The 5,952-nt window shown below is 37.5% G+C and overlaps 1 protein-coding gene across 2 annotated transcripts in view; it reads right to left on the bottom strand.

The window, feature by feature from the left end:
* Window positions 1-3,456: 3,456 nt before the first annotated feature.
* LOC106884075 (solute carrier family 22 member 15) overlaps window positions 3,457-5,952 on the bottom strand; it is a 50,683-nt gene continuing 48,187 nt past the window's right edge. For both annotated transcript variants that reach the window (XM_014935294.2, XM_052971101.1), the window contains exon 7: window positions 3,457-4,126. The gene's annotated coding sequence lies outside the window, so the exon portion shown is untranslated. The remainder of the gene's footprint in view (window positions 4,127-5,952) is intronic.

The following is a 5,952-nucleotide window of genomic DNA, read 5'->3' as shown; positions in this document are numbered from 1 at the left end:
ATGGTATGCTTGCTTGTTTGCTTTTATTTCATTTTATTTTAATTTTTGAAATACTTTAAAAACTTTCTTTGAAACAAGTGAAAATAAACCTAAATTCATAAATATCAATTTATATTTAATTTTTCACCCTAGAATTAGAATTACAATTTTCACTTAAGAAGCAACAGTGGATTGTGAATCCCGTTAAATCTTTTACAGAATCTAGTTCAGTGCTTTATACTTACCTGTCTAGGGCCATAACTTACCTTCTAATGATGTTATTAAAGTTGCTGGTTGAACAGTCCTATGCAGCCTTTACCTTTTAAAGAGGCCCTGTACAACCTTTTTACCTTTTTAAGGCAGCCCTTATCATTTAAAAAATCTCCGTATCACCACCCCATACATCCCTTATCCTTCTCCAATGAAAGGTCTTCCTTCTTGCCTTGCCATCTTTAGTGCTACTCTCTATAAATAAACAGTCAACAGCCACAGCATCACTGGGTTGTGGAGGACTGACACAGGAACATTGCTTTTCTTGTATATGTAGAACAAATCAGCTGAACTGAGGCCAACCTTTGCCAAGCTAGAACCACACCTGGAATTAGACTTGGCACTACAAGTTAATGAAACACTTGTCAATTTCACAGTGCTGCCACTCCTTACTGCTAGTATGTCGTTCTTCTGCTTTCAGTTCTACAATTATTACCTCCTGTTCTTTAGCCTTACATGTATAAACAGGATTTCGTTCAACCAGAAAATACCATTTTCTGATGGTTTCAATCTCTTTCAAATGCATATACATACACAGTTGTGTGTGTGTGTGTGTGTGTGTGTGTATATATATATATATATACAGTTATGTATATATGCATACATATTCATTTTCTTCAGGTAACTGAATCTAGCTTTTCTTCATTATGTATATACTTGTGCAACATTTCCCTTCTCTCTCTCCCTCTCCCTCTCCTGGTAGGGTCTCCATTCAGTTTCAAATCTCCATTCAGTTTCAAATCTCCATGCTATCTTAAATGATGTTAAGTTATAAAGGTCACTGTTATTATCATTATTATTATTACTTTTATTATTAGTATCGTTATGCATTTATTTTCTTCTAAATTTATTTTCATGTTTATTTTTAGTTCTTATATTCCAATGTGCAATTAAAGTGTAAAGTTCTGTGGAAAATAGAATCAAAAGACAAAACAAAATGATTTGGGGAAATGAATAAAAAAGAGTGGAAACCATTCTTTGGGGAATTTCAGAATGGTTTAAGAAACTTTCCACCATTAAAACATTAGGGTTTTTCATTATTCATGTATATATATTCTATCTATATAAGGGTACCATTTTTATTAAATGCATTCACACAAAAAAAAAATAAAATTGCATGATTCTAACTAATTTGTTTTTTTTATTGTATTTTTTTGTTTGGTTGTTTTATTTTGATTGTTTGCAAAAAATCTCATTTTGTTTTCGCTTGACCCTAGATGCAGGGTGTGTGTGTGTTTTCTGTGATTGTCCTAATCCAAGGGTGGTTGATTAATGGCGATGTTAGAGGGTTGGGCAAAGGGCGTTGCAGTGTCTGTTGGGTTTTGACATTCTGATGGCAATGCCTGAGACAAAAGGGATGCCAAAGGATGTATCAGGACAACACTGGTGCCATAGAGAGAGAGAGGAGACAAGAATACAGAGCTAACTGCTAGTCTTACCCCTCCCCCCACAACATCCTTACCCATCCTACACATTCAGGTACAGATGCACTAACCACTATGCCATGCACCTTCAACAGGTAAATTAGAATAACAGACATGAAGCAGAGACTACCTTATAGTCATTAGTAAAGTGAAGGTAACTGTTAAAATAATAATGGTTGAAGTTATCTTGTTGAGGGCAACTTAAATGCATAAAGTACCAGTCATTAACTGTCTGTGTCTGATGTTATTGACTAAACCCCACCCCCAAATTTCAGGTTTTTCCCCCTGTTTACAAACAAGATGAACTGAAGTTAAATAGAAATTCTGCCAAGCTGCACATCCATAATAATAATAATAATACTCTAATATCAATATGAGATCTCAACACAAATATGAAACCCTGTCACCAAAAAGATTCCACTAATTGAACATTCTAGACCAGTGAGGGTTCACAATTGGGTTCATATGATCCTTGGGGGTCCCTGTAAGATTTTGACATTCAGATCTATGAGTAATAAAATAGCTCATACTTTTATTATAAAAATATAAGATTTTTTAAGCATCAAATGGCTAGGATGTTCCTTCAGAATAAAATAAGAAGTCAAAAAAGTCCAGAGGTTGAGGAACTCTGGTTTAGGCTTTTGTGCAACACACAAATCACCAAAATTGCTAGTCTTCCAACTTTATTTCTGTTGTGACAAAACTACAATACAAATAAGTGGGGGGGATGGTGGGAATTAAGCAGCAGAAAATGGGGAGGAGAAGGAAGCAAAAGGTTGTACAGCCCAGACCAAATGGCATGTTCAATGGTGCCCTGTGGACTTGATTGCAAAGGCATTGCTGTGGAGAATGGCCAGCAACACTCGTTCCAGCAGCCAGTCCACCTAGTGGGGCTCATTTCTCAGGTGGACCACAATTATTCTGATTTTGTGGAGGAAATCATCCATGCAGGGTCTGAGAACACCTCAGGTCACTACTGCAACCAGCACAAACTGATAGTGGCCGGTCAGGCTCCGGTATTTGTATATCTTTTGTCTCCTCTGCATTATGGGTAATTCTTCATTGTGAGATGGCAAATGATAATATAATTTGATGGAGGGGGGGGGTTGTATTGTAGTGTCTGAATGCAAAGGCGGACATACAGATAATTCACACGCACACACGCACACAGATGAAAAGATGCTGAAGACTATTCAGAAATACGAGAACATGTGTTATTCCATTAAAAATATTAAATTGACCACACCAGATCAAAACAACAACAACAGTTATTACAAGAAATTCCATGCCATGATAATGTTTAATGTTGTTTATATTTAACGAAGAAATGGTCGTGAGAAAATTTATGAAACATTTCAAATAACAAAAACGGCAAGCAAAGAATGATGTGTATGTCTATTTATAACGTGTGTGTGTGTGAGAGAAAGAGAGAGAGGGGGAGAGGGAGAAAGAGATGGGGTGAGTTATGTATTTGAGAGTTTGAAAAAATCATCTCGTGTGGATTCATCAGACAACAATTCCTGTTTGTTGAAATAGAAAAAAAGGTTTTTATAGAGATTTTACTCAGCTTTTTGAGGCAAACAAATGTGCTAAAAGTTCCCTTTTGCGATTGGCTGAACATAACAAACAAAGGACAGTCATGTGATGTTTCATCCAAGCTGCCTGCTAGGCTGGCATAAACACAGTAATATAACAATCGGAGTCCAATATTTCTTATTGTGAGACAAGTGGCCGGGTAGAAGATTGTGCACAGATACTGACAAGACAGACATCAAATTACCTGGTCAAACAAATACATGTAAACATACACAAGAGATTATGTAGTAAGATGAGGGAGATTCAGCTACTATTTCTAACTGATCTTCCAAACATGCAGAGGTAGTAATATAATGTTGTTATTATAAATGTGAGGTAGTGATATCCATGCTGCTATGAGGAAAGAAACCATTGTGCTGTGGAGTCTCCTCTCAGAGGACGAGTCTAGAAGAGTAGCCATCGAATAAGATATGTGGAATGGTGTGTGCAAGTCGGTATTTTTACATGATCAGGTAAACCAAGAACTTGCATGAAGTGAGGTAGCCAATTGCACATAGCATCCACATCTAGTGAGAAAATATTAGCAATGGTAGAAGGGTGATTGATGTGGATCTGAGATGTTCAGGTTTCAAGTCATTATTGAAATAACCCTCTTTTAATTTATGCTGGAGGATTCTGTTCATCTATTTAGATGAAGAATAAAATTCATCAGAATCTGATGAAGTACTTTGAAGGGACAAAAGTTGAGTTATTATTATTATTATTTTTATTTTTATCATTATTAAATCAAAATTAAAAGATAAGTGCCATTGTCATCTAGTGAATGATATTTCGACATATTATTATTATTATTATTATTATTATCATTATCTTCTTTCACTTTCATTTCCATTTGTTGCTGAGTGTCTTCCCAACACCTAGAACAAAGAAACTGTATACATTGGTAGGCCATCAAAATAAACACATCAGAAGAAAGACAGGAGAATAAAGAAAAAGATGAAAAAGAAGAAAGACAATAAAAGGGGAAAAGAAAAGGAAAGAGCAACAATGTCCTTCTCAATACTTGTGACCAGTTAAGACAATCTTTGCACTTCCTGTAAGGGTGGTAAGCCAGGGATCATTCGTAAATCACTTTCAGTTCCCTTTTTTAACCATTCCAAGTTCTCCTACAATCACTTGTATTCTAACTATCTTGAGACGCCTCATTTTTTCTGATTTCAATCAGCAAATCTTTATATTTTCTGAGCTTATCAAGCTTTTTTGCCGAGATATTATGACCCCAAGGTATGCTCATGTCAATCAGTAAACAGATCTTTATTGTTTTGGTCTTTCACAACGATATCTGGTTAATTAGCTTTGATGGTCTGGTCTGTACATACTGGAAAGTCCCAAAGGACCGTTATGTTTTCTCCCTCAGTTCCAACCTCAGGATGGTGCTTATTCCATTTGTCAGCAGCTTTGATTTTATAATGCTGACGTATTAACCAGTGTGGATATTGACCAACTCTGTCATGTCTAGTTACTCGGAACATAAAGACAGACGAAATACCGCTAAGCATTTTGCCCAGCGTCCTAGCGTTTCTGCCAGCTCACTGCCTTCAATACATCCTCTTCTGTAATGTCAATGTAATTGATGGTCGCCTTTTTCTCTTGTAGGTTAGAGGTGTTGAAGAACTCATTAAGTCTGCTTATTTTCATGTTTTCTAGTGGGGAGGTGAAAACACTTTGGAATTGTTTTAATTAGTGATTCATTTATCTTCTTGGGGTTTGCAGTTAGTGAGCCCTTTTCATCAAACAGTGGCCCTATCCTGTATCGTACTGAAGCAGACTCTTTTGCGAACTTGTAGAAAGCTTTAGGGCTGCTTTTTATATTTTCCACCGCCCTGGCTTCTCTCTTCTTTTCCTTTTGCATGGGAGAGTCTGATTTTATTCTCAGTCTCTAAGAGCGCCATATACATACATACATATTTTTTTATCAGTTTCAGCCAAATGCTGCGGCTATGCTGGGTCACCACCGTTTTGCTAAACTGTTGTTATTGAAAGACTCCTCTGATATGTGGCATTTGGTGAATATAGGAGTTTGAAGTCACTAGCCTCATTTGCACCTCTTGCCGTGAGGTAGGTTCATCTCAGACTCTCAACAGGAAGAGGTCCAGTTTTGATTTAAAAACACCTACATCTACTTTGTGTAGGTCCCTCAGGCTCTTTGGGAGAATATTAAAGAGCTGTGGGCCCCTGAAACTCAGGCTGTTGCAGTAAATGGTCCTGAAGTGCGACGGCATTACTACAATCTTTGGCACTATGCAGAGTTGAGTCTTTCTGGTATTGGTGTAGCTTTCAATGCCAAAATTTGGCACAATTCCTTCCAGAATCTTCCAGATGTATATTACTGCATATCTCTCCCACCTTTGCTCCAGGGAGTAAACTCTTAGCTCTTTCAGCCTTTCCCAATAGCTGAGTTGTTGCAAAGAGACGATCTTCTTTGTGAAGCTTTGCTGGATTGCTTCAAGGTCTGCCGTTAATTTTACACTGTTGGGTGACCATAGCTGGGAGCAATAGTCCAGGCAGCTGAGGACGAATATCCTCCAGAGGTCCATCATGGTTTCCTTCTCTCTGGTTCTGAATGCTCTCAGGATCCATCCAGCCTGTTGTCTGCTCTTTGTCGCCATCCTGAAAATGTCGATACTCAGGTCCCTCACTGATTTAGGCTTTGGGATTGAGATCCCCTGTGGACTAGTGTACC

This window comes from Octopus bimaculoides, chromosome 10 (assembly GCF_001194135.2).
Source record: "Octopus bimaculoides isolate UCB-OBI-ISO-001 chromosome 10, ASM119413v2, whole genome shotgun sequence".
Classification (NCBI taxonomy): Eukaryota; Metazoa; Mollusca; class Cephalopoda; order Octopoda; family Octopodidae; genus Octopus; species Octopus bimaculoides.
The sequence above is the reverse complement of the archived record's forward strand: the minus strand, read 5'-3'. Positions and strand labels throughout refer to the sequence as shown.